Genomic DNA, 27,685 nt, shown 5'->3' on the forward strand with positions numbered 1-27,685 from the left:
TTTTAAATACAATTTTTATGATAAATTTTAGTTAACATACAGTGAAATATTGATTTCTGGAGTAGAATTCAGTGATTTGCTACTTACATACAACACCCAGTGCTCATCCCAAGTGCTGTCTTTAATACCCATCACATATCTAGCCCGTTCCCCACGCACCTTCTCTTTTGTTAAGAGTCTCTTATTGTTTGTTTCCTTCTCTCCTTTTTTTTTCTCCCTTTCCATATGCTCATCTCTTTTCTTTCTTAAATTCCACATATGAGTGAGATCGTGTGGTATTTGTCTTTCTCTGACTTATTTCACTTAGCATGATATACTTTAACTCCATCCACATTATTGCAAATGACAAGATTTCATTTTTTGATGGCTAAGTAATATTCCCGTGCATATATATACTGCATCTTCTTTATCCATTCACCAGTAGATGGACATTTGGGCTCTTTCCACAGTTTAACTATTGTTGATATTGTTGTGATAAACATTGTGGTGCACGTACCCCTTCAAATCTGTACTTTTGTATCCTTTTGGTAGGTAAATATTTAGTAGTGCAATTGCTGGATGGTAGGGTAGTTTTGTTTTTAACTTTTGAGGCACCTCCATACTGTTCTCCAGAGTGACTGCACCAATTTGCATTGCCACTAACAGTGCAAGAGTTTTCCCCTTTCTCCACATTCTGACCAACCCCTTTTGTTTCTTGTGTTGTTAATTTTAGGTATTCTGACAGTTGTGAGGTGATATCTCATTGTGGTTTTGATTTGTATTTCCCTGTTGATGAATGATGTTGACCCTCTTTTATGTGTCTATTAGTCATCTAGATGTCTTCTTTGGAAAAGTGTCAATTCATGTCTTCCGCCCATTTCTTAACTGGATTATTTGTTTTTGGGGTGTTGAGTTTGATAAGTTCTTTATAGGTTTTTGGATACTAAGCCTTTATCAGATATACCATTTGCAAGTATCTTTTCCCATTCCATAGGCTGTCTTTTAATTCTGTTGATTGCTTCCTTCTCTGTGCAGAAGCTTTTTATCTTGAAGAAATTTATTTTTGCTTTTGTTTCCCTTGCCTTTGGTGATGTGTTTTGTAAGAATTTCGATGGCCAAGGTCAAAGAGGTTTCTGCCTGTGTTGTCTTCTAGGATTTTGATGGTTTCCTATCTCACATTTAGGTCTTTCATCCATTTTGAATTTATTTTTGTGAACGGTATAAAAAAGTGGTCCAGTTTCACTCTTCTGCATATTGCTGTCCAATTTTCCCTTGTTGAAGAGACTATCTTTTTTCTATTAGATATTCTTTCCTGCTTTGTTGAAGATTAGTTGACCATATAGTTGTGGGTCTATTTCTGGGTTCTGTATTCTGTTTCATTGATTTATGTGTCTGTTTTTGTGCTAGTACTATGTTGTCTTAATGATTAGAGCTTTGTACAGCTTGAAATCAGGAATCGTGATACCTCTAGTTTTGTTTTTCTTCTTTGGAATTTCTTTGGCTATTCGGAGTCTCTTATGGTTTCATACAAATTTTAGGATTGTTTGTTCTAGCTCTGTGAAAAATCCTGGTGGTATTTTGATAGGGCTTGCATTAATTGTGTGAATTGCTTTGGGTAGAATAGATTTTTTAAAAAAGGTTTATTTATTCATTAGAGAGAAAGAAAGAGAGAGAGAGAGTGGGAGTGAGAGAGCAGGATAGGGGGAGGGGCAGAGGGAGAGGGAGAAGAAGAGAAGCAGACTCCCCACTGAGCATGGAGCCTGACTTGGGACTCACTCTTACCAGCCTAAGATCTTGACCTGAGCTGAAATCAAGCCTTAGAGGCTTAACCTACTGAGCCACGCAGGTGCTCCAGGTAGCTTTGACATTTTAACAATGTCTGTTATTCCCCTCCATGAACATGGAATGTTTTTCCATTTCTTTATGTCCTCTTCAGTTTCTTTCATAAGTGTTCTATAGTTTTCAGAGTACAGATCTTTTACTTCTTCGTTAGGTGTTAGGTGTATTCCTATGTATCTTATTGTATTGGATGCAGTTGCAAATGGGATCAATTTCTTGATTTCCTTTTCTGCTGCTTCATTGTTAAAATCATTTTCACATGTTTCTCTGTAACTTTTTAATGTGGTGATTAGAAGGTTCGAACTTATATGTGTGGCTTGCATATACTTCTATTTGACAACACTGTTAGAAGAATAAATATCCCAAGAGAAAGGGTAGTATAATCTGTCCTGCATATAAAAATAAACTTGAAATAAAGAGTTTGGTATGAAAAAATTAATCGTTAACAATTAGATGATAAATATTCATTTTATCTTTGGAAGAATAATTGTTTTATCAGAATTAAGAAAAGGGAAGAAATAATAAATAATGTATTGATCACTTTGACTATATAGAATGAGTAAGCTGTGAATTTCTCTGTGTATTTCTTTTAAGAATCCCACTGTGAATAAAATTAAAGAGCAGCAGTTAGTGTGTTGTGGAATCAGTTCTTCTTACCTTCTCTAGGGGAGAAGTTCTCTTGCTCATCCCCTAGAGTTGGGTGGCATTCAGATTATCCTTCTGGACATTTATTTTTCTGCTAGAGGAAGGGCTCACCTTATGTTGATGATTGGATCAAGGATACTTGCTTATCTTATGACAAGGTCTTTATCTTTCTCTCCTTAGGGAAACATATTGTCTTTATTTCTGTTTTGTGCTAAGCTTTAGTACTGGAAAATATTTAAGTATGCTTGCACAATTTCAGTATGCAAATCTGCTTTTTCAGTTGTAAATTTATGAAATCTATATGACTGAGAGTAGGGATTGGGGTACATGGTTTGTCATTTTTTAGCCACCTAGAATGGGTGGATTAAATTGGTACTTTTCAATGGGTAGAGAAGTAGGTATCCCTATTTTGGCTTTTGGTCTAAGCTATACTTTTTAAAAAATAAACTTTACTTTGAATTAACATTTTTATTGTGATACAGTCAACATATAACATTGTGTTTAAGGTGTACATGTTGATTTGATACAGTTATATATTACAATATGATTACCATGGTAGTGTTAACACCTCCATCATGTTGAATAGTTAGTTATTTCTTTTTTGTGATGAGAACCTTTAAGATCTTTTTTCTTAAAAACTTTCAGGTATATATTTCCTAATCTAGTCTCCTGAAGAATCTTTTGGGTTATAAAGATGATAGTGTATTAATCTTAATTTGCCTTGTGTGACTTTAATTTACTTTAATTTAGCAGATGCTGATTAATGACCTAATACATTGGGAAATATGCCTAATCTAGATATGCTCTTGTCAGATATGTTTGATCTAAACTTCATGATGAGAAAACAGATACATCTAGAAAGAGGGTTGTTCTACAGATTGACTCTCCTGGACTATTTGAGTATTTAGTATCACAAATGACCAAGGAAGGAGCATATAGCTCTTGTAGATATCTACAAGATATCTTGTAGATTGAGGGAACTAAAGGGACATAATAGTCAATTTTATGAACCACTGGATTTTGAAAATGTATTTTAAGATAATTGAGAGTGTTTGTGTATGGGTATGGATAATACTAATGTTAACTTTTTTGGTGTGGTAATGATGTTGTGGTTTTGTAGGATGTAATGTTCCACTTTTTGGGAGATGCATGCCAAAGTATTTAGGGGTGAAATTTAATGATGTCTGCAACCTACTTTGGAAAGTTTGATAAAAGGTGTGTGTTTGTGTGTGTGTGTGTGTGCGCATGCGTGTACATGTAGAGAGAGAGAGAGAAAGAGATGAATAGATAGAAAGTAGGTATAGCATAATGTTAACAGCTGGTAAATCATTGAGATTTTTCTGTGTTTTAAAAAAAATTTTTAAAGATTTTATTGTGTTTTCAAAAAAATTTTTAAACTCTCAGTGGATTTAACATTTTTCAAAATAAATATTGATACATAAACATTTTTTATATATGTGTCACATTAGGGATAAGAAATGTAATTGATAATTCTAAGACCTCCACATAGGAGTGACAGATATTTACAATGTATATGACAGATGGCTAATAAAACTAATTTGTAGGAAAATTTTAAGATCAATAAGAAAAAATAACCTTTTTAGAAGTAAAATGTTTAACATAAATAGGTTATCAACAGAGGAATAAAGACAAATGGCCAGTAGACTTATGAAGTGTTTATCACTGATAATCAAAGGCAGGAATCTAAATATAATATCAAGGCAGAAATTTTGTCTCTCATTTACTAAAATATTTTAAAATTATAAATAACAAGACAGTCCAAAGCAACAGCTAAATCTGCTGATAAAAGTACAGTGTTTTGAGAAAACTATTTGTAATTTTGTTTTGAGTAACATAGCCTAAGAAAATCTGAATTATCCATAAAATAGCTACAAAGATTTTTAAAGCAGGATTTTTTAAAGACAGAGTGTTATAGATTCTGGATTCTGTTTCCTGATATTTAGAATAGAAAGTATTTTCAATGCCTGCCTCTGGGTGAAGTTGCAAATATTCAGTGAAATAACGAAAATTAAGAGGATTAAACAAGATGATAAACACATAGTAAACAGCAGTTAAAACCATATTCAAATAGAAATGACCAACACAGAAACCCAATTAGGGAATTATGTAAATAAATTTTGTAATTTCTATACAACTAAAAACAATTAATGTATTGAAATTGTGTTCAAAGATTTTTAGTTATGTTTTTAAAAGAAAAAGTCATGTGGGAACCTGAGTGCCTCACTTGGTTGAGCGTCTGACTCTTGATTTTGGCTCAGGTCATGGTCTCAGGGTCATGAGATTGAGCCCTGTGTTGGGCTCTGTGCTCAACATGGAGTCTGCTTGACATTCTCTCTCTCCCTCTGCTCCTCAGCGCTCTCTCCCTCTCTCTCTCTAAATAAATGAAATCTTAATAAAAAAGAAAAAGTGATATGTACCTTCCAAAAAAGTGTTTAGTATGATCTTGTTTTTATTAAAAAATTCATGACCATGTAAAAGCATAAAAGGCCATATAACAGCAATTACTTAATGGTAGAATTATGGATAGTGTTAATTTTTTTCTCTTTTTCTCTAAATTTTTCACAATCATTTCATTTACTGATGTAAAAAAACCTAGCAACAACATTATAATCATCTTTGAAAATGGAATATGGTTTCTAATTCCCTGTCTAGATTAAAAAGATAAAATTGATAAGGAAGATGAGCTCAAGAAACCAGTATAGTAAGGAATTTAGCATCATGCAAAGTGTCTTCCTAGTCTTTCGAAGTACTCTACAGAGTAAACACAATCAGGATGGTGTCATATTTTATTAGAAATATAGTGGTGTGATGGAATCAGATTGATTTGGGTAAAGACTGATTCTCATGTCCATCATGGTATAATTTGGGGAAATTTTATTAACATTTCTGAATTTTTCTTTTCCCATTTGTAAACAGAATAATAGTACCTAAATAAGAGTAGCGTGATCTTTTAAATGAAATAATGAAAGTGGGTAAGGAGTGGGAAAGGTAGCAAGGAACCAGCATATGTCCCTCCTCCACTGCTCTAAACTCTTGGCTATTCAGTTGACATGCATAGTCTCACCTAGTCTTCATAGACCAGTGAAGTGTTCTGGACATGGTTCCTTGCAAAGTTCATCTGACTTCAAGACATACTCATACATACAGCTTGCTTTACAAGCCCTAACTCCGGATCCTGGAGGTATAATGTTTCTTTTGTCTTATAGCCTGAAGTGAACCTCCTTGGTAGGTATGATAACCTAGGAGTGTAACATTTTCCCATTAGACCTTAAGTTCCACTGAGATGCCTCAAAGTGAATCTGTGCCAAAATTCAGAAACACAAAAACCAAGGTTAGTCTTGCTCTCCAGAAGGCTTGGATGAAATAGGGTGACAGAAACTTGAGCCAGCTATAGAGGAATGGAACTCAGAGGGATTCAAGAAAATGCCACTTGAATTTGTACTTTGTTTATAGCTTTTACATCTTCCTAGTGAATCAGATTGTTCCCTGTAGACTCAAAGCTTGGGTTCAGCACACAGCTGAGATAAGGAGACCCAATAGCATTCTCAAACCTCAGATAACCAAATCAAGATAGGATTAAAATTAAGAGACAGAGATCAGTAATGCATTGTTACAGCTTTGAGACTGTATGGAAATTATTATACTTCTCTTCTCCTGAGACACTTGCTATACCATATCACTGAATCCAACACATTTATCACCCTTCACACATTTAGTCATTTAGGCAGCTTCTGTGTATAGAGGGAACAATGGCTAATTTAAGACAACATAACTGTAAATCTAATCCATTTATTTACTTATCAAGAAAAGTTCTTGGCAATTCAAATTGCTTGATTAAAAAGCCATAATGTTATCATTCAAAGTAAAAGCAGCTTTTTTTTTTTTTTGCTATGTTTGCAAATTAGGTAGGATTTCTCCTTTTTAATTGCCCATGCTAACAGTTTTTAGTATATGGGCTCATATGGAATAATACAGCATGAAAATAATGTAGAGCACCACAAACATCTTTCTGAATTTTCCCCAGTTTACTGCATTATTAAGTAGTACATAAATTATTCAATGTCCTTTATTGCAAACAAACATTTTTTCTTACAAACAGGATCAAAACTAAGTGACGTTATTTAAGATTACTAGGCACAGATTATAGAATATTTTTTTAAACTAAAAAAGACCTGACCTTCATTTACATACTTCACTGATTGAAGCACAGGGAAAATGTGATGACAGAAAAACAGGGAGGCAATTTAGTTTATTTACACAATAAATAGCCCCATTTGTTGGTATTTAATGTTTGCTTTCTTACTGCCTCTGTGCTCTGAGATAAAGATTTGAGCATGTACTTTATTTTTGGTTATCTGGCCCCAACAGAAGGTTGCCTGGGAGCTGGAAGGGCAGGCATTTAAAAACCCAAATATTTAATTACCTCTCCTGGCCTGGTTCAGAAGACAGTCTATTGCACAGAGAAACAAGAGTGCTTCTGCTTGGGCTGGTGCTTGGTTGTTTCTGAGAAGGGATGTCTGATACGCCCTCCATGGGATAGGAGCAAGTCGAGAATTATCAGCCTTGTATCATCTCCCATTTGTAGCTCTATTATTTTTTAAAAATGGAGAATTCCCACATTGGACACCAAGAGCCAACTATAAGTATAATAGGCATGCTACAAAAGATGGGGCATTTTTCACTCAGATCTGATCATTCATTCTTTTTTATACTGATCTCAAATTTGCTTCCATCTAACTGCTGCCCATCGGTCCTGGTTCTCCCTGAAGCAACATAAAAAAGACCTATTTTTTTTCCACACTGTAGCTCTTGGCTGTTAGACATCTCCTATAATCCACAAAGGCCTGTGTTAGACCCTGTGGTATTTTTACTTGTAGTGCTTAAAAAAATTAAGTATTTACACATCCGTATTATAATGGAGGATATGAAATTCTCCCTTAAAGATCAAGGACTAGCCCTTTTTGAGACCTAAAAGAAAATACATGTAAAGTATTAAAATTTATAATATTTTATCATAGCATCTTTGTGATACTGTAAAGAATTTGGGAATTGGTAAAAATATGATTATATACTGAAAAATGTGAGAAATTGTGATAGTAGTAGGTTTTGTAGATGCATTTGTAAGGAAGTCTCTTGACCAAACTGAATAATAAAATATATATTTTTAGGGCATTAGAATTCTTGTGAAATCAGAATTCACTGGTAATTCCTTTGGAATGTGTGAGAGGGTACATGTCACCAGGATGACGAGAGGTGTTTTGATGAAAGCCAGTGGAAGAGTCCTAAGAATTTCATTTTAAAAGGAGAAACACCTTGGTCTAGTTAACATATTGCATGCCTGTTGCGATCTTATTCTAAAGCACTCACAACACGAGAGTAATTTTAATAATTAGGACTGTCATTACTACTGCTGACAACTTCCAAATGTCTACTGGAGCTAAAGGTCTGTGTGTGAGTGTGTGTGTGTGTGCGTGCACACACGCATGTGACCTTGTGCACGCATGTGCCCATTTGTGTACCTTTTTCCTCTGGTTTTCAGCAACAATTAGTATGTAATAAAATCAGATTTTACTCGTTAAAATCAGCTGTAGTTATAGCTCATATTTACTCGTTACAATGAGGAAAGGTGAGGGGAAAGAAAAGTAGAATTCTAAAATTAATATTATTTGAAATTAGGTATTTGTTTCATTGTTATTGTTTCTTTGTACTTTAAACTTTCTTTTCTTGAATATGGAAAAAACTTAATGGCAAGGAGAACTTTTATAAATCCCTTTAATAAAACAAACATCAACAAAAAGTCTTTTGCTTTTACTGTCATGTCTTGTTTGATGTTCCTTTTAAAGCAGTTGAAAGGATGTTCTGAGATCCAGAAGGCTTTATAGCCATTATGCAAAATCAAGGCAGGGGGGGAAAAAAAACCCAAAAAACCCCATGCATTTATCGCTTACACTTACAGTGCATCAGAAACACCTGGAAAGATTTTTTAAAAATACTGCTCATTCCCAGGCCCTCCCTAGAAAAATTCTTGTTTTATTTGTTTGGGGCTTGGACGTTGGTATTTTATATATCTTCCTAGGTGATGTTAATGTGTAGCTAGGAATTAGAACAACTAGTCTAATTGAGAGCATCATAAACATAAAACTTCTACTTGGCGGCTTCCACACTTGAATTAGGCACTTTTGTGGAGCTATATCTCACTGTCTCTAGCTAGTTGTGATGGTTTATTCAGATCCAAAAAATATAGTTGTTGGTCAGTAGATGGTTAGCTTAATACTATGCTGATTTATCTTATGCCTGGCTATCACTTTTGAATAAGACTCCATGGCTGATCTGTCTTGCTAGTGCCGCCACTCTGCCATTCTCCCAGGTAGGCATATTTAATTGTCCTCGATTACCAATTAGCCTACACAAAGCATCATAGTCTCCTTCAGTGTTGCTTTTGAGGCAGCCATGAGTAATTACTCAGAATTGTTCTGTGACATTCAAACTATGTACTACTTCTGCACAAAAGTTAAAGCACTAGGCATTTCTTTGGAAAAAACATTTGAAATGAGATAAAAGTTAAATGTTCACTGATTATAGTATATATAATAATAAACTCTATTTTCATTATTATGAAAAAATGGGGATAAATATCCATAAAATTCTATAGCCAAAAAAAAAAAAAGTTTAATCATGAGTAGATTCTTTTATGAGCTTATGTAAGATACTTTAGAGGGAGAGTGAAGTAGAAAATTCTGGAGAAGTCAGATGAACATTTAAGTTGCATTCAGTGCCCAGACTAAGGACTCTGTATATGTTACTTGGGTTATGACATGTGAGTATATGACAGATAGGAGAGGATGAGTTAAGAAGAATACAACATGACTTGGTAGGGGCCAGTGTAAGAAATATTTGTTTGCTCCAATCTGAAATGATCTCTTGGTGGTTTATATGGGATCCGTCTCATATAATAGGAGTGGGGGAGAGCACAAAAGTCATAAATGAAACATCTGACACAAAAATTCAGATCCAAAAAATATGGTTGTTTTAAATAAAAATTGTTATTAAAACTAAAATGTAAACATAAGGAAATATATTTAAAGAGAAATATATTTAAATATATTTTATGCAGGGGAAATTTGTACAGGGTACATTTGGAACTTCTCTTATTCATTGTGTCCTTTTCTCCCCACTCTTGTCTGAGAAGAGAGATGCCTTACCTCCTTTTTTCACTTTCTTCCTGAGTATTAGATCAGTTTGTATACTGTTTTTATTTTTCCATAACTTATATCCTTAAAGAGAAAATAACCGTTTTTGTGATTGCACTCAAAGTCACTGTGGCCATGTCCTGGTTCCTTCTTTCAGCCTGAAGATTATATGTACGGAGGGAGCCTTGCTGTAAGTCTGTCTAGTATCCTCATTCCACAAGGCAGCACTGCTTCCATATAAGCAACAGTTGTCCTGCTACAATTAAAGCTTCTCTTTAGTTTTTACGATTTTATTTCATATTTTCAGTGCTTCAAAATTATTATTATTATTTTTTTTTACAGAGACACAGCATTTCCTCCTGTCAAGAAAACTCCACAAACGTATATGACTCCAAAAAGCCATCTGGATTTGCCCCTAGCAGTGTTGTAAGCTTGCCTATGAGGACAACTTTTAACAGAAACCATCCTAGAAACAGTTTTATTTAAAGGGTCTGTATATTTTTCTTAGAAAAAAACGTAATAATTATTTCAGCAGAAGTTAAAACATAGATATAATAGCATCACAGTAAGAATTCAAGAGCTGTTTAATTCCTCAATTAGCAAAATAGTCTGTCTCTCTTTGTACCTGACAGCATATGTGCCTCTGTTTTAGTTTTTAGAGTTTTTTTCTTAATATCTCTTTGTATGTTTGAGTATGTGTCTATGTATGTATGTTTGTCTATTCCACATGGGTCTCCATGGGTTAGCTTTTGACATATTTATAAGGAACTTTATGTCTATTTGTATCTGCATATTTGGCAACATGGGTTCTTCGTAGGACAGAGCACTCATTTTTCTCTCTATCTTCCTCTATGCTAGTCTATTTTATTTTCCTTTTATTTACCTTTTCTTGTGTCATCTTTTTTCCCTCCTTTTTACTTTCTGTGTATCTTTATTTGTCCAATTGAAATATCTTAAAATTTTTTTTTCTTAAACTGAAACATGAATGTTTTGGATGGTTACCTTTCTCTAAAACTAACAAACAAACACCAAGCCAATTTTTTTAGATTTTATTTATTTTGAGAAGGAAGGCAGGGAGAGAGTGGGGAGGAGGGGCAGAGGGAGAGAGTGGGGGAAGGAGAGAGAGAGAGAGAGAGAAACTCCCAACAGACTCCATGCTGAGCATGGAGCTTGATGTAGGGCTCAGTCTTGTGACCGTGAGACCAGGACCTGAGCCAAAATCAAGAGTCAGACACTCAACTGACTGAGCCAATCAAGTGCCCCAATTGCCCTTTCTTTTATGGCTTTAGTGAGATTTTTTTTTTTTTTAACTAAGGAAGAAAAATATTTTTCTACATTCAAGACCTAATAGCCATCCTACAAAAACAAAACAAAATAGAACTAATCAAAACCAAACCACAACCAAAACATTAATACAGTCCTAGAATTTAAACATCTAAAAATATTATTAGCTTAACCACTATGACAGAAAGAACAATGTAAATATTTTTCCCCAAAAAACAATTGTTAATCTATTGCAGAAAATTTTTAGGTTTTATTTATTTATTTAATTTTAATTTTTTTTTTTTTTGCGTATCTAAGACATGGCAAATATTTGGTCTATTATTGTTCTTTATTTTCTTTTTCCCTCATTGCTGAATGAATGCAGGAAAGAAAGGCATCAGAGAAGGCTAATAACCTCCTGCAGGGTCTTTCCAGTACACATTTGAAAAGTTAGCATTTCTGATCTATGTTCCTTTCAAATTAAATATCTTTTCCAACTTATGATGGCGTTGTGTACCAATAAACCCTTTGTAAGGTGAAAATACTGTAAGTTGAAAATGAATTTAATATACCTAACTTACTGAACTCAGTCTAGCCTGCTTTAGTGTGCTCAGGACGTTTTAAGGAGACTACATTTGGGCAAAATCATTAACATAAGCCTATTTTATAAAAAGTGTTGGATATCTCTTGTAACTTACTGAGTACTGTACCGAAAGTGAAAAGCCCAATGATTGTCTGGATACAGAGTGGGCGTAAGTATGTTGGCTGTTCACCCTTGTGATTGTGTGGCTGACTGAGAGCTGTAACCTGCTGCTGGTCCTGACCCCGCATCACTGAGAGAGTATCTTATTGCATATCACTAGCATAGGAAAAGACCCAAAATTCAAAATTGGAAGTATATTCAGTATTCTCCTGAATGCATATCACTTTTACACCATTGTAAAGTCAGCAATTTTAAGTCGAACCATTAAGTCAGGGATCATCTGTACAAGCTTTGACAAACAGCTTTAATAAGGTCTTTTTTCTACAAGTAGCATTTATAATGACTTACATCCGTTTAAAGTAAATTTGAAAACAACAAAACAATAAAAAAATAATACAACTCAAGTTCCATCTATCTTTGCATCATTAGGACAGAAATGTATGTATTTGGATTAGTTCTGAATAGTAGAACCAATTAATCAGTTTAGAGCATAAACTCTATGACGGCAGGGGATCGTGTCCGTCTGGTTAACTGCTTATTATTTGCGTCTAGCACTTACTGCCTCATACTCAAGTAAATACTTAATAATTACTGGTTAGACAAACTCAAACATTTAGAAAGCAATTTTCTCTTTAATCTTCAATGTATCAACCATAGAAGAATCCCAGAAATTGGATAATTAAACTCAGGTCTAATAATAATGGTCTAAAATAATTGTGGGTAATATCTTAGTTTTCTGTTTTAGGGTATTCTGTAGTTTATTACAAAATTATATCAAATAAAAGGAGGAAACTATGACTATATTCTCACCTTTTCTGACAACAGTCTTAATAATTTGGAAAATTCTCAGATGATATGTATTTATTTTCAATCTTCTAATGAGAACAAAATGGAAAATGCAATGCTTTAACAAGTTACAAGAAGTGATGGTGAGCAGGGCTTCCTTATCTCACCTCCTTATGTTTCTCTTTTATAGAAATAAATGATATCACCTTTAAAAAACATTGGCATAGATTTATTTCTTATAATATTTTCCTTTTACGATCATATTTTCTCTCTTGATTCTTGCATTGGAAATAAAAATGAGATTTCACACTAATGTTTTACTTTTCTAAAAAAATATATCTATTAAACAAGGAAATTTTATTTTGAGATAATCTATTTAGCCTCTCATCCATCCAACACATAAAGAGCCTTGAGGAGTATCTGTGATATTCTCTAACATTGAATACATGCAGGGGTGCATCTCACAGCTTTAAAAAAAAAAACAGTTTTTGTGTTTTTTTATGTGTTATATTTAGATTTTTGGTTTTGTGCCCCAGGCTGAGCAGTCCTAACAAAGCTATCGATATGTTGATAGATTGATGAACACCTTCATATATTTACTTTTTCATTCATTGTCCCTATGCAGTAGATACTATGATATTCACAGAAAATACAAACATGATTGATGTTGATACAGACAGGTTATAGAAAGTCCCTCTCTGTGTAAGATCAGGAGAAAGAGAGATTGACAGGTACCTTCTGTCTCCTTCTTGCTGATTGGGCCTCTTCACAAGTTGTAATACAGGAATATTTAGGTTTCAGGAAATTAGAAGATTCTTTCATCTCATGGCACAGACTTCAGAAGTTTTGTGGCAGATCAGGGAACCACATTTGGCAGCAAGGAGGAGATAAAATGGACCCTGGCAGCAGAGTAGGTCCTTACAGCAGAGGAGAATCCCATTTTATAGGTAAGGGATCTTAGGAGCCTATGATATGAAGAAAACCTGACCAAGTTTCAGTGCTTTCTTGTACCTGGCCCTCTTTGTTGCTTTGCCCTAAAGACATTATGTTTTATATGCCACTCATAGAAAAGTTTACTTACATAGAGGGTGAACTTTTTCCCCAGAATGCAGAAGGTAGTGTCCACAATTAGCCTCTTAATGGGATATATCTCTTAAGTGAGTTTTACCCTTACTAGCTTCTTGGTGAAGCTGCAATTGTTTTAAATTTTTCTCTCTTCTCTCTCTTTTTTTTTTCCCCTACTACCCCTGCTTCCTCCCTATCTTTGTTCCTCAATCTTCCTCCTGAATAACTTTAAACTGTACTATTATCTGACTAGTCATGGTGATACTATTAATTGTAGATTATAATTGTATTATTATTGTAGATTATAATTGTAGATTATAATAGGCAACTCAGTGCTGGGAAGACTGTCTTGTCTTCCGAAATCATAGTGCATGAGGCATGCATAAGCTTGTGTAGTTGACGTGTTATTCTAGAGTATTCATGTTTTCTCAGTTGTGAGAAATAATAGTAATAAAATAGTTTTATATGTCCATTTGACTCGTTATACTCTGGACATATTAAGTGAGAATATTTTTGTTAGAATAATCTTTGAAGAGAGGAGGCAGCAAAGTCAACTCTAGTTGCTGTAGAAGGAGCCCAGATTTCACTGAGAGAATCTCTTTCTATGGATGTTGACTTTAAATTTACAGTGGGAAATAAGAAAGAAGTTGGTTTTTATAGGGACTGCATTGAACTGATAGATCAACTGGAGGGAATTGCCATCCTGAAGAGAATAGATACTGAATCTTTCAATCCATGAACATGAAATGCGTCCTGATTTTTTTTTTTTTAATTAGATGCAGGTTCTTTTTTTTTTTTTTTAAGATTTTATTTATTTATTTGAGAGAGAGAGAATGAGAGAGTGCACGGGAGTGGGAAGAGTCAGAGAAAGCAGCAGAGGAAGCAGCAGACACCGTGCTGAGCTGAGAGACTGGGACTCCAGGATCCTGACCTGAGCCAAAGGCAGTAGCTTAATCAACTGAACCACCCAGACATCCCAAAATGTGTCCTCATTTATTTTGGTCTTGTATCTTCCAATGCTTTATACTTCTTAGTGTACAATTTTTACCCATTTCCTACTGAATTGATCTCTATATGCTTTATTCTTTTATGATGTTATTGCTAATGGAATTGTTTCTTGATTCCATTTTCTGATCATTGCTATAATATGGAAATACAGTTGATTTTTATATTGATCTTATATCCTGTATACTCACCAAACTTATTAGTTTACTAGGTTTATTATGAATTCCTCAGGATTTCTATATACAGGATATCTTTGGTGTGTAAAGACAGTTTTCCCATTTCCCTTGCAATCTGAATGCCATTTATTTTTTTATTTATTTATAGCACAGACAGTGTTGGAGAGATTTATTTTTGTGAATTCCCATTTCTCTGTCACAATAAAATGTTAAGTTAATTCTGGGAGGGACTTTATATTTCTCAAAATTTGAAATAGTGTCGAACTCAAAATTTAGTTAGATGAGCATACCACTTATATTCCACGTAAACTTAAGAGGAATTTTCATTTCCCTGTGGAACATCCTATGAACATTTTTAAGGGTTCTCTTTGTCATTTTTATTTTCCACCTCCACTAAATTCTTGTTTTTTGCTACTATCTTGGAATTTTTACTTTATTGCTTATATTCTGCCTATCCACTATTCTCTTGGCCAAATTAACTATAAAATGAATTTTGCATGTATTAGAATTTTATTTATTTCAGAGAATTTGTATTCCTTCTCAGGGAAAAATATTACACACATAATTCACAAGTAAAAAACAAATAAGGAAACTAAAAATCATATATTAGAATCTTTGTTGTTGACATCCTTTTGGCTATTTAGTATGGGGGACTTCTTATTGACTTTACTAATGGACATGGGCCTGGCTACTGTCACCATTGTGATGGCTCTTCTGTCCTCATTTCAATTCTGATATATTTGTTTACCTCTTCCTTTAAATTCTTACTCATCTGTTATGCAAAGAATTTCAGCTCTTACTTGTCCCTACTTCCAAAGTTAGTTCCAGGCCTAACTTTTTTCTATGGATTAACCTTCATGTTTAGTTAAATGAATGTCAGTTTGCTGAGTTCATAATCCTTACAAGAAGGTTATTCTCTGAAATATCTTTTTCTGTCTAAATTGCTATAACATTTTGGACTACGTGTTCATGTGGCATATTCTATAGGAATAACCATGTGAGCCCTAGTTAAGGTCTTCTGGTAGGGAGAAGACTTTCCTGTCTGATATAATATGATATTGTACAAAGTTAATATTTTACTCTTCCTGAAGACATCTAAGGGCAACTCAAAAAGGACATTGTACTTCAGGGATACAGTTAAAAAAAAAAAAACAACTAAAAATTCTAACTTTAGTGATAAATGCTTTATTTTTTTATTTTTATTTTTTAAAAGATTTTATTTATTTATTTGACAGAGAGATAGATCACAAGTAGGCAGTGAGACGGGCAGAGAGAGAGGGGGAAGCAGGCTCCCTGCTGAGCAAAGAGCCAGATGCGGGACTTGATCCCAGGACCCTGAGATCATGACCTGAGCTGAAGGCAGAGACCTAACCCTCTGAGCCACCCAGGTGCCCCATGATAAGTGCTTTGAAGAATAACAATATAATGGTGTGTCAGAACATCACTAGGAGAACTTCCATCATTTACTTAATATCATTATCCCAAAGTGTGCAAAATTCTGCCATTGGCTTGACATGGATAGATGCCTATGTCTTTAAAAGTTACTTATCAACTGTTGATATTTATATTTGAACTCTTCTCAATTAAGGAACATGCAATTATTGGACCATGGCTTCCTGGGTTTAGTGTATGAAAAAGTTATGCTTACCAGTTTACCAGTTATGCCTTCATGAATTACTTATTTCCAGCCATAATCTTTAACAAAACTTTTTTCTGCATGTGAAAATTCTCTAACATAAACTCAAAGAAGTGTAATGATGTAACTTTTTAAGGAACAAGTTATGTAAGAGTTGGAGATTTGAAAAGGTTTCAGCTTAAAAAATGAATACCTAAAAAGACATAGGGCACCTGGGTGACTCAATCCCTTAAGCCTTTAGCTCAGGTCATGATCCCGGGGTCCTGGAATGGAGCCCCACATTGGGTTCCTTGCTTGTCAGGAAGCCTGCTTCTCCCTCTCCCACTCCCCCTGATTGTGTTCCCTCTCTCTCTGTGTCTGTCCAATAAATAAATCAAAAATCTTAGAAAAAAAAGAGGTAGACACAAATGCGATTGTCGAGTTGCAAATGCTTGTTAGTTTTAATTTTTTTAGAATAACTCTGAAGAGACAGCAGAAAATTTTTATAAAAATCTTTATACAGAGAGGCACATCATTAACATTTGATTTCAGATATGTTACTCTAGTTATTTTCAGAATCATAACTAAGAAAAGTTATATACCACATAAGCATAATAAAAAATAATATTTTCTGCAGATTAGCAATGACTGTATTAAAACATACATGACAAAGTTTATTTGTTTTTGAAAATACTTTGTAAATACTGTTTAAATCAAATGTAATTAGCTCTCTATGGCATTTAATATTCTGACTAATCAATGCTTCTTTTTTCTTTTTTGCATCACGATGGGTTAAAACTAAACCAAGATACGCTCTTCTTTCTTTCCAAATGTTAAGATGGTTCCAAACCTAAATAAGTAATGAAAATAAATAGATATGTTATATTTTGAATCTTTAATTTTTAATTTTTGGAATTAGATTTGTTCATTTATATCACCATTATCCTATCCTAAGTATAAATTGAATTGACTCTATTTCTTCAGTTCAGTTTTCTTGTTCTTTTTATAATAATATACAAACTTGAATGTAAAAAATATCTTTTTATAATAATGTTATTTGAGTTAAGTGGTCTAGGTGACATAGTTACATAATTGCTACAAAATAGCAGTAATGCTAGTAACAGTAGTAGTAGTAACAGTGGAAGTTGAAGTAGTAATGTAATAAACATTTGTATAACGCTTTAATTTTTAAAATACACTGACATATTCCTTATGACATTTGATACTGAAATCATTATTGTTTTACAGATTATTATTTAGATGCTCAAAGAGTTTGCTTTTCCAACAAGATTACTTGGTAGAACTCCCACCTATGTCTCCAATCTTCAGACTTTCATTCCCCTTGTTACGATGTTATAATAGGGTGGTAAGCAAATTTATCTATGTATTTATTTATTTATTTAATAAAGTCAATTTTTAAATTATTATTATGTTCAATTAGCCAGAATATATTTAAGCAAATTTAGTGTCTCGATTTTACTCCATGAAGAAGCCGAAATCTTGAGAAATAAGTGATGCATTCACTAAATACTCATTTATTCTGGACACACAGTGTGTGGGCAACTTGCTAGTTGCTGCAAGAGAACTAAGAATTAATGAGCTAAAGTTTCATAAACATTCTAAATGTTTTTACATAACAGACACCTATTTTTAAGTGAAAGAGTTCTTTCCTATAAAACAAACAGAAACACAAAAGAATTACTAAAATGTTTCTTGGTATTTATGCAGAAACAAGAAAATCATGAATATTTTAAAACTTGCTTATGCGTTTTTTTGAGTTAAGATCACTGTATATTTGTTAGATATCATAAATGTACTAAATGTTGCTCTAGTGGGCAGAGTTAACTCTCTATGTCTATGTCAAAAGTACTAGTGTGGGGCACCTGGGTGGCTCAGTGGGTTAAAGCCTCTGCCTTTGGCTCAGGTCATGATCCCAGGGTCCTGGAATCAAGCCCCGCATCGGGCTCTCTGCTCAGCAGGGGGCCTGCTTCCTCCTCTCTCTCTGCCTGCCTCTCTGCCTACTTGTGATCTGTCTGTCAAATAAATAAATAAATAAATCTTAAAAAAAAAAAAAGTACTAGTGTCTGTGGAAGTACTAGGAAGAATGAACATGCCACAGTATTGCTACTTAATATGTGGTCCAGGGACAACAGCATCAACAGTAACTGAGGGCTAGATGAAAATGCAGATTCTCAGACCCTTCTTCAGACTTTGTGGACCAGATTTTGCACTGTAACAAGATCCCAAAGTCATTCTTAGTTCATTATACACTAGTCCACATAGGTAAAGAGGGATCGATGGCGGATTTATTGGAAATAGTATAGTATAAAACCACATTGGAAATCAGACAAGTTTTGAAGGCTGCATAATACCACCAAGGAGCTATATTACATTTGGCAAAGAACGTAATCAAATGAGACTTAGCAGCCTCATCTCTAAAACAAAATGATTAGATTAGATGTTCCTAGCTTGTTTCCATTTCCTTATCTGCATTTATTTTTCTAGATTAGCTGGTACATGATTGTCTAACAACATCTTCCCCCCTTATCTATGGGGAAATACATTTCAAGACACCCAATAGATGCCTGAAACCACAGATAGTACCAAACCCTATATATGCTATGGTTTTTCCTATATATACATACCTATGATAAAATTTAATTTATAACTTAGGTACAGTAGGAATTAACAACAATAATAAAATAGCACGATTATAAGAATATGCTATAGTAAAAGTTACATAAATGTGGTCTCTCTCTCAAAATGTCTTATTGTGTTGTACTCACCCTTCTTTTTGTGAGGATGTGATATGATAAATGCCTACTCAGTGAAATGGGTTGAGGTGAATGATGTTAAGACAGGCATTGTGACATAACATTAGGCTATTGACCTTCTGGCAATGTGTCAGAAGGAGGATCATCTGCTCCTAGACTGGTTGACCAAAGGTAACTGTGGAAAGCAAAACGCGGTGAGGGGGGACTTCTGTAATATTTGTATGCATTTAAGCAATTTATAAAATAATTAGCTCTTCTGTAGTTTTAAGTGTGGTACTCTCTACTCCGTTTGGGTGAGAACATCTGTTACAGGTTTGCAAATATAGGCCCTGTATTTTAGATTTGGGGTTCCATTGGTAACAGTTCTTTTAACAGTCTCCAGTAGGTTCTTTATTTGTATTCTTTTTTTCCATGGGCCAGTGGTTGATAACCAGTACTAGACTCTGTCCAAATATGTTCCTCAAACATAGTCATCACCTAGAAAGTTTAAAGTACGAGCTTCGGCACTTTGCTTATCCTCATGTCTCTTAGCTTCTGTGTATTTCTACAATGAGCCTGGGGAGTGAGACAAGGAGATGGGCCTCTAAGCTCCATCTTTAGAGGTGGGTCTTCATTTTGATGTTATTTACTTTCTTAAGCAGGCAGTGCCCTGCAGGACATGTTTGAGGAAGCCAATAGGAAGCACCTGGGAAATGCCAGGTGAGGGTTCCTTTTCCTATTTTACTGGCTCTTCCCTTTCCTACTATTATTTCCTGCTATACTTTTATTACTGTAACTTGGCCTACACTAACTTTAATCTTGGGCAGATAACTAATTTGCAAACCTAAAAATTATTTGATATTCATTCTCGCTAAATAGCTGGCAGGCTCTCCCTTTTTTTTTTTTTTTTTTTAAAGATTTTATTTATTTGACGGAGAGAGAGACAGCAAGAGATGGCACACAAGCAGGGGGAGTGGGAGAGGGCGAAGCAGGCTTCCCGCTGAGCAGGGGGCCTAATGCGGGCCGATCCCAGGACTCTGGGATCATGACCTGAGCCAAAAGAAGATGCTTAACAACTGAGTTACCCAGGCACCCCTATAGCTGGTTCTCTGAACAAGATAATGTTTCTTTCCCTTTTGGTTTCAGATGGGACAGCTGGGCTAAAGTTTGTAATGTTATAGTAGGTCTTTACAGAAGGTTTTTAAATTCACCAAACTCTTTTAGAGCTCAACATTCTTCTAATTAAGCCTCTAAAAACTCCTCCCTTCCTAGGTGCATTTTCTAAAAATTTTTATACCACAGGTGGCAGTTTGACATCTTGATATTCTATTTTATATGCCAGACTAATTTTGCAGTAAAGAATTAGAAGGACTCCTTCCTGCTCAGCACTGAACCTTCTAACTAGAGCTAACTATTCCTGTAAGAGAAGTTCAAGAGGATATTGTACGTCCCAACAAGAAAGGGCTGCGATATGTATGTATACATATATATATCTCCTATAACAAGATAGTGCACCTAAAAATTAAGTAAAAAAAAAAAAAAAAGGATATTGCAGAAGAGTCACATTCAATAGAAGGGCTAAAATATCTATTAATTATCAAGAAGAGAAATGAATACATTTGAGAAAATATACCATCATAAAGAGGAGGGACAAAGACATTGAAAGGAGAATAGAGGTAAGAGGTAGGAGTATAGAGGCTCCAATATTAGACTAGTAAGAATTTCAGAAGGACAGAATAAAGCCATTGAGGAGACTAAATTTAAGAGAACTTTCCAATTTTTAGAAGAGCCAATCTAATGGAAAGGAGCAACCCAAGAAACAAAACAGCAGTGACTTGAAAGGAGGACAATAACCTCACACACATACAATCATACTCACCCTCCCCCCACACACATGCCTTAGCCATATAATAGTGACATTTCACACTTCCAAGGGGTCAGTGAAAATTCAAAAGCTTCCAGAAAAAGAAGAGCTTTATTTCTAAACAGAGCAATGAATTTATTTAAAAGTCTATTTAGAATTTCAGTAATACTGAATAGTAAGAGATAATAAAGCTAGGATTTCAAATTTTAGAAAAATTATTTAAAGAGGCACTCTACCAAAATAATTTGAGAAAAATAAATGATTGGGCTAAAGGAATTAGTAGAAGTTATTCAAGAATATAATACATAAAATTCCAAGATAATAGCAAATGCAACAAACTTTTAATGAATTGTTCCAACTCATAATATGAAGTCTGAAGTTTTTGAATAAAATTAGGAAACTACACAAATTTTAGGAATAGGCCCCAGAAATGCTTGGGTAGAGTTGTAGAAATGTGTTTTCTACTAATAAGAAAAATGAAAATCAGTTGGTATTCTGAGAAAGATGAAGTACTAAAAAATGTTCCTGAAGTGAAACAAATAAGTATGTAGCATGCTTTTAGAAAAATAAAGCAATTATGTATTGATTAGATGATTCAGGAGGGACAATACATACTATAATTCATATAATTCATATAAAATATCTTTAAAGTTTTAATAGATAAGGTCTCTACTCATTTCTCTATGATGTGTTGGTGGTTCTTCCTCTAAAAGTATGCTGTTTTTATAGGATACTTTAATTATAATAAAACACTTATCTTACAGTTTCTCTAAAATTTTTGTGTTTTTATTAAAAGTAGCTTATTTTTATACAATTGAGATGCCGTCTAATTTTTTATGGATTACTTCCTCTTATTTTTACTGAAAAATAAAGCTATGGTCATTTACAAAACACATATCTTAAAAAAATCACACACTAGTGACCCCAACCATTTAATATTTTCTCAATTTTCAAATTCAGAAGATGGCTTTAGGAAAGGATTTTTATTACCAAGAAAAATATTTATCTAAGGTTTAGTAATTTGTCTGATTTCATCTGTCAGTTGATTTCTGTTTAACTCAAATTAATTAAATTACATATATAATACCTATAGGAGGGAAGAGAAAATATGAAACCTATCTATTATCTCTCTGAAATTTAATATATAAAGAATAAAAATTTTCAAAATATATGCAAACTCATTTGGGGCAAAAATCAATAAAGTAAAAAAATAAACTGTCTTGAATTTTACCAATAAAAGGTAATGATTTAATTTTTAATTAAATTTAATTTTTTCTTTGTACTACAGCATAACCTCTAAGAAAGGAAAACTGAATTCTCCAAACTGAAGTTAGGGTAGGTAAAGATGGAGATAACATTAGCTGGAGGAAAACAGTCCTAAATTACCAAGTTTCTACCAAACATCTTCTCTTAATTATTCTCTTCTTTGAAAAAAGAACAGTCAGGGTTACTGTGGAAAAAAAGAGTTGTAAAACAAAAACAGGTGATAGGTGATGGCTCTCTCCTCAAAGCTGCTTTTTACAGTTCCTTGAAGGCACAGACTCAGGGAGAGGAGCCCTCTCACAAGCTTGGGTCTGACAGGGCACAGAAATTTAAAGATTCCAAACTACAACAATCACTCTGAATACAAATATTAGGTCATGGAATTAGGGGAAGACCAAAACCTGCTAAGGTATTTATGAATTTTTATATTGTCAAAGAAACCCCAAAGCTGACATGATCGTCTCAAAAGTTCAATCTTTAAGGTGAATTCAGTGTCACTAAACTCCACCTAAGAGGAAAAGGACTGTCAGAGTTCTTGAGTCCCCATCTTAGGTGTGGCTGTAGCAGATATCAGGGCCCATGGAAGTTAATGGGAAGGAGGCATCTTTTCAGAAAGCAGAATTTCAAGTAAGTCCTGTTGTTTGCCTGTAGTATCCATCCTACCTCACTTCCCACTTCTTAATGAATACTGTTGAATAATCCCAATATTGGTGAGGTATCCATCCCTCCTTTCTCTGGCTAAGTGTCCCAACCTATTTTTTTTTTCAACTCCAGGGGTTCCAAATTGAATATTTAAGTGTATTTTAGTAATCCCAGCATTCTTGCCAGCAGTTCATTTAGTAATGGACAAGTGATTTGATTCTGGCTGAGATGAGAGATGAAGTTCACTGATACGCTTTTGGAAGAATGTAACAATTCTCAAGAAAGAGACAGAAGAGAAAAAGGTTGCCTTGACTGTCTCTGAATATTTTCATGTGTGCCCAGATGAGATGCTAAGAATATGTAACATAAAATTATCTAGCAACTAAAACGAGGATAAGCCAATACAGGGAGAATGAGCCAATTCATAAGTTTATAGAGAAGTAGATGTTACCCCCACTCAGAATCCATTACCCTTCTGGATTTAATGCTCTATGAAATATTCTTTCATTTGTTAACCAGAAAATTTGGATTTTCTGTTGCTTGCAGCTTTAAAAAATATCCTGAGGACTGTCAAAGCACATACAGTACTGTATAGACACAGTTGAAATTTCTTTATCATGTGGCAAGTGTTCATAGTAACTTATTGTGGATATTCTCTTACCCAAAGCACTAACTGAAAAAAATCTGGTTCTTAAAAATTGTAGGTCTGAATCAGCAGAACACCTCAAAACTTGTAGCTAATAGAAGACTTTTTAGGTAAATTTTAGTACGCATGTGATCAAGGAAAGGGTGAAAGAGAGAGAAGGAGGGAGAAGCAAATAGAAGAAAAAAGAAGGAAATGAAAGAGAAAAGAAAAAAGACAATGGTGTTTACTGCACAATGGTTCTTATAATTTGAATCACTTTACCCCAATGAGCAAGGTGGAACACATTATATTTAAACCTTGTAAACACTTTATCACTTTGCATAATATGCATTACTAGATGCCAGATATCTTCTGAATTTTAAGTGGTAACATTTAAAAGAATGAAAGGTTAATCGGTTATTCTGCACTGAAATGCTGGATTAAATGAAATTTAAAAAGTCAAGATCATTAAGGGAGATTCCAAAATAGAGAGGTCGAGTGACATACCAGCAGGATAACTTTAGGATTTGGAGAAGCTGATATGAATTGAAAAAGGGTATAAATGAATTTTTTTTTTCCTTGAAAAACATCTTTTGATCCAAAAAGCACTTCTGGCCACATTTCATAGTCAAACTGATGGTTGAGTTATATCATGTTAACAAAATGGCTTTTTCATTAAACATAATCCTCTCATGAAATTTAAACAAAATCTAAATTTAATTATAAAATAGAAAAATGTACAAACTTTTAAAAGGAAAGAAATACTACATAAGTTCACAATTAAAATAATTAAAACAACATTGGGCTGTTTGAAGCTGATGAACTCTATCTCCTGTAAATGCTATCTGATCATTCAGGAAGAAGGAAAATCCTCATATGGTCCTGAAGACACATGAATTTTGAGGTGTCCGTTTGCTGGGTAGTTACCTATTGCACTGCAGCAACAAGAAAACAAACTAGAGTTCTTGGTGTACCATCAGTATTTAAAATTTGGGAGCAAATCTGTTTGTAATTGTGTGTATACGTCTGTTTCTAGAATTTTTAATACAAAAGCATGAGTAACACTGTCTTCCAGTCAAAATTATTAGTGTTTATGATCAGAAAAAAATTAATTCTAGGTTGTAATGAAGTCCAATGTGCTTGAAAGTAAAACTCTAACTAGTCCTTATTTATTTGAAATCTACTGTTTGGTTTAATAAATTTAATAATTAGAGTAAAAAATGATTGGTGCCTTTTTATTATCAGGCCATAAATATTCTCTTTCGAAATTGTAAGTAAATGCCAAGTTTAGTTTTTTCACACTAGTTTAATTTTCCATTTTTCTATTTGGTGTCTAAGTAATATAATGTTAATGGCAGCACAGTCTCTGCCTGCTATCTGTCTATCTCTTCCAAGAGTACAGCCTGCTTTGAGGGTACCTAAGAATTTATCTCATTGGAGGACCATTAACAGAGAACAAATTCAAATCCCATTAATGGTCTTGCTCAATTAGTGGCAGATGTTTTAGAATTCATGGCATACTGCCCTCAGTTAAATGGAAGCTACTATATTTCAAGTTCAACTGGAGTTTAGCAGGAACTAGAAAATTGTGCAATACCTTCATGATTATGGGCCAAGAAGGAATTCTTCAATCATAATATTATTATAAAACTGTTCTTAAACACCTTTAATCTTATTCATATTGTATACAGACTATATATTATATTAGCAAAATTATAAATTTGCAGTTTCTTCTAAGTCAAAATAATTTCCTAATACCAGAAATCCTGAAGTTTTTTAAGAATCTTAACATAAAAACAAAATCAAGTTCTTTTATTATTATAAAGCATTAATTTATTACTTATTTTTCTTAGATGAGTGTTAAAAATGGGCTACCGTCGTTATTTGCTTCTTTAGTAATGTTTTTTAATAATATTTAACAGTTATTAAGTCCTTACTATCTTCTCAGTCCTGAGCTAAATATGTTGACTTTCACTTATCGTCATAACATCGACTTCCCTATTAATCTTCTTAGATTACAAAGGTGGAATCTAGAAAGGAATTTGTAAAGAATAAGAAAAGTATTCAAAACACTCAGTGAGGGACACATGGGTGGCTCAGTGGGTTAAGCTTCTGCCTTTGGGTGAGGTCATGATCCCAGTGTCCTGGGATTGAGCCCCACATTGGGCTCTCTGCTCTGCGGGGAGCCTGCTTCCCTTTCTTTTTCTCTGCCTGCCTCTCTGCCTACTTGTGATCTCTGTCTGTCAAATAAATGGATAAAATCTTAAAAAAACAAAACAAAACAAAACAAAAAAACAAAACACTCAGTGAATGGCAGAGCCTATTTCAAACCCAGATCTAACTAATTTCTGTATTCATGTTCTTATTGAGTCTGGCATAGCATTTCTCTCTCTACTTCACAGCTAGAGTTTCAGCAATTGTCTAGAATAATTTCTACTGTAAATCTATAAACTTACCAGATTATCTCAAAGATGTATTTATTGTCAATTTCTCTGAAACTTTTACCAGCTTCCCACAGCTACTAGTTTACATAAAATGACTGTCCATACATCCACATTCCTTCGTATTGCCCCCAGACTCTCATCTCACAACTCCCATAACCCTTATTTCTTTCTCCACTTGCCTCAAATCATTTCATATTCTCTAAGCAGTGTTCGTACTTTCCCCCTTGCTCTGACTTCCTCTCCAGTGTTCTGGCCTTTGAAATTGTGCCCCTTTCAAGGCCGTGTACAAATATGGCATCGATCCCATGGAATCTTTTCTAATAGCCACCCTCTCTATCCTTCAACCTCTTCCAGTTTCTAAAAATTTTACATGTCCCACTTTTCTTTGAATTTCTTTCCACTGCCATGTTGAGACCACTATTACTGTGTATCTGTTGAGTAACATGATGTCTTACCAATAAATTGAATACAGACACTTGGAACTGTGCCCCTGTGTTTCTACACTGATTTGTTATTTTTTAAACTTATTTTGAGGTCTATAGAATAAACTTAGAATTAAAAAAATAATTTGGTAGCACACATTGTTCTGTAATAGTTCTTACATTTTTTACAGGTTGATTTAGTTTAGTACTTTTACAAAGCAGAGTTAGCACTACCAATAATTGTATGTGCACCAGGATCCAGTGCTTAAAAAATTTTAGTTTAGGGTGAGATGAGAAAGACTTTTAAACTAAAGGCTGACCTCTAGTTTACATTAAGTTGAGAGGCCTTATGATTTGTTTTCCAAACTGGGACAGTTTGGAGAGATAACAGGATAACTATGATTTAGGACAGTGTTGGGAAATCCTGGTTTCATTAACTAGCTAGATGATCTTAGGAAGTAATTTAGTCTCTTTGAGTTCAGTTTCCTCATCCATAGATGACACGTTTGAAGTAAACAGTTGAGATTTCTTCTATCTCTAAAATTTGTGAAAGGTATAAAATATGTTTTATGCCATAAAATGTATAGCAGTATTGCAAATTTAGTATATTATTAATACTTTACCACATTTTGGATTTCAAACTCAGGGAAATGGGAATGCAGGAAATGTAGTGACAAAGAACCTTTTCAGTAAAATGATAAAATTTGGAAAACTATTAGTTTCAGTTAAGGATCAGATACTTTTCAGATAAGCTCAAAGAGTTCAGTAGCAATAAAAATGGAATAGTTAGTAACACAAAATAGATTAATACAGCTACTAAACATAATCTTCAGGTTTCAGAGAGGAGTTGTGTGGGAGAGGCTTTTGAAAAGTCTAGAACTCTGGCAGGTAAGACATGGGAACTGCTCTGGGAATATGTGTATGGCAGTGGGCATAAGGAAAGTGTATACATCTGTTTGGGAAAGGGTAAACTGCATTAAATATTTTAGGTCTTTCTGGATAATGGACTTCAAGCATTCTAGTAAAATATATTCTAAAAATGTGTTTGATCCAATTTAAATATTAGCATTTGATTTAATTTTGAATTTTTTTTGTTGTTGTTTTCATGTACAAACTAAATATCTGCCCTAATGTGACTTTAGAGATGTGTGGTCTGTTTTTAATACCGTATACTCTAATGTCTAGAAGTTGCCTGCTATTCTGAAGTCACCTAGAGATTATCTCAGCATCTTTATGTAACATTTTTATATAGTCATCCTGTTACCTCATCTCAAATGCCAGGAAATAGCCTGACCAGATGCAGATAAAAATATTACATTCTGTTTTAATGCCACTATTTGAATTTCAAAAAAGAGGAAATGATCCTTAATTGTAGATTCAGTTGT

At 34.0% G+C, this 27,685-nt stretch overlaps 1 protein-coding gene across 6 annotated transcripts in view; it reads left to right on the plus strand.

Annotated features, from left to right (window-relative positions):
• Positions 1-27,685, plus strand: part of CSNKA2IP (casein kinase 2 subunit alpha' interacting protein) — a 119,471-nt gene that overhangs the window by 72,075 nt on the left and 19,711 nt on the right. For 2 of the 6 annotated variants that reach the window (XM_032882223.1, XM_032882224.1), the window contains 2 exons: positions 10,017-10,163; positions 20,383-20,513. The gene's annotated coding sequence lies outside the window, so the exon portion shown is untranslated. The other 4 variants (XM_032882225.1, XM_032882228.1, XM_032882227.1 and 1 more) reach the window with 4 other exon arrangements.

This window comes from Lontra canadensis, unplaced genomic scaffold (genome assembly GCF_010015895.1).
Source record: "Lontra canadensis isolate GAN:19392208 unplaced genomic scaffold, GSC_riverotter_1.0 scaffold80, whole genome shotgun sequence".
NCBI classification, from domain to species: domain Eukaryota; kingdom Metazoa; phylum Chordata; class Mammalia; order Carnivora; family Mustelidae; genus Lontra; species Lontra canadensis.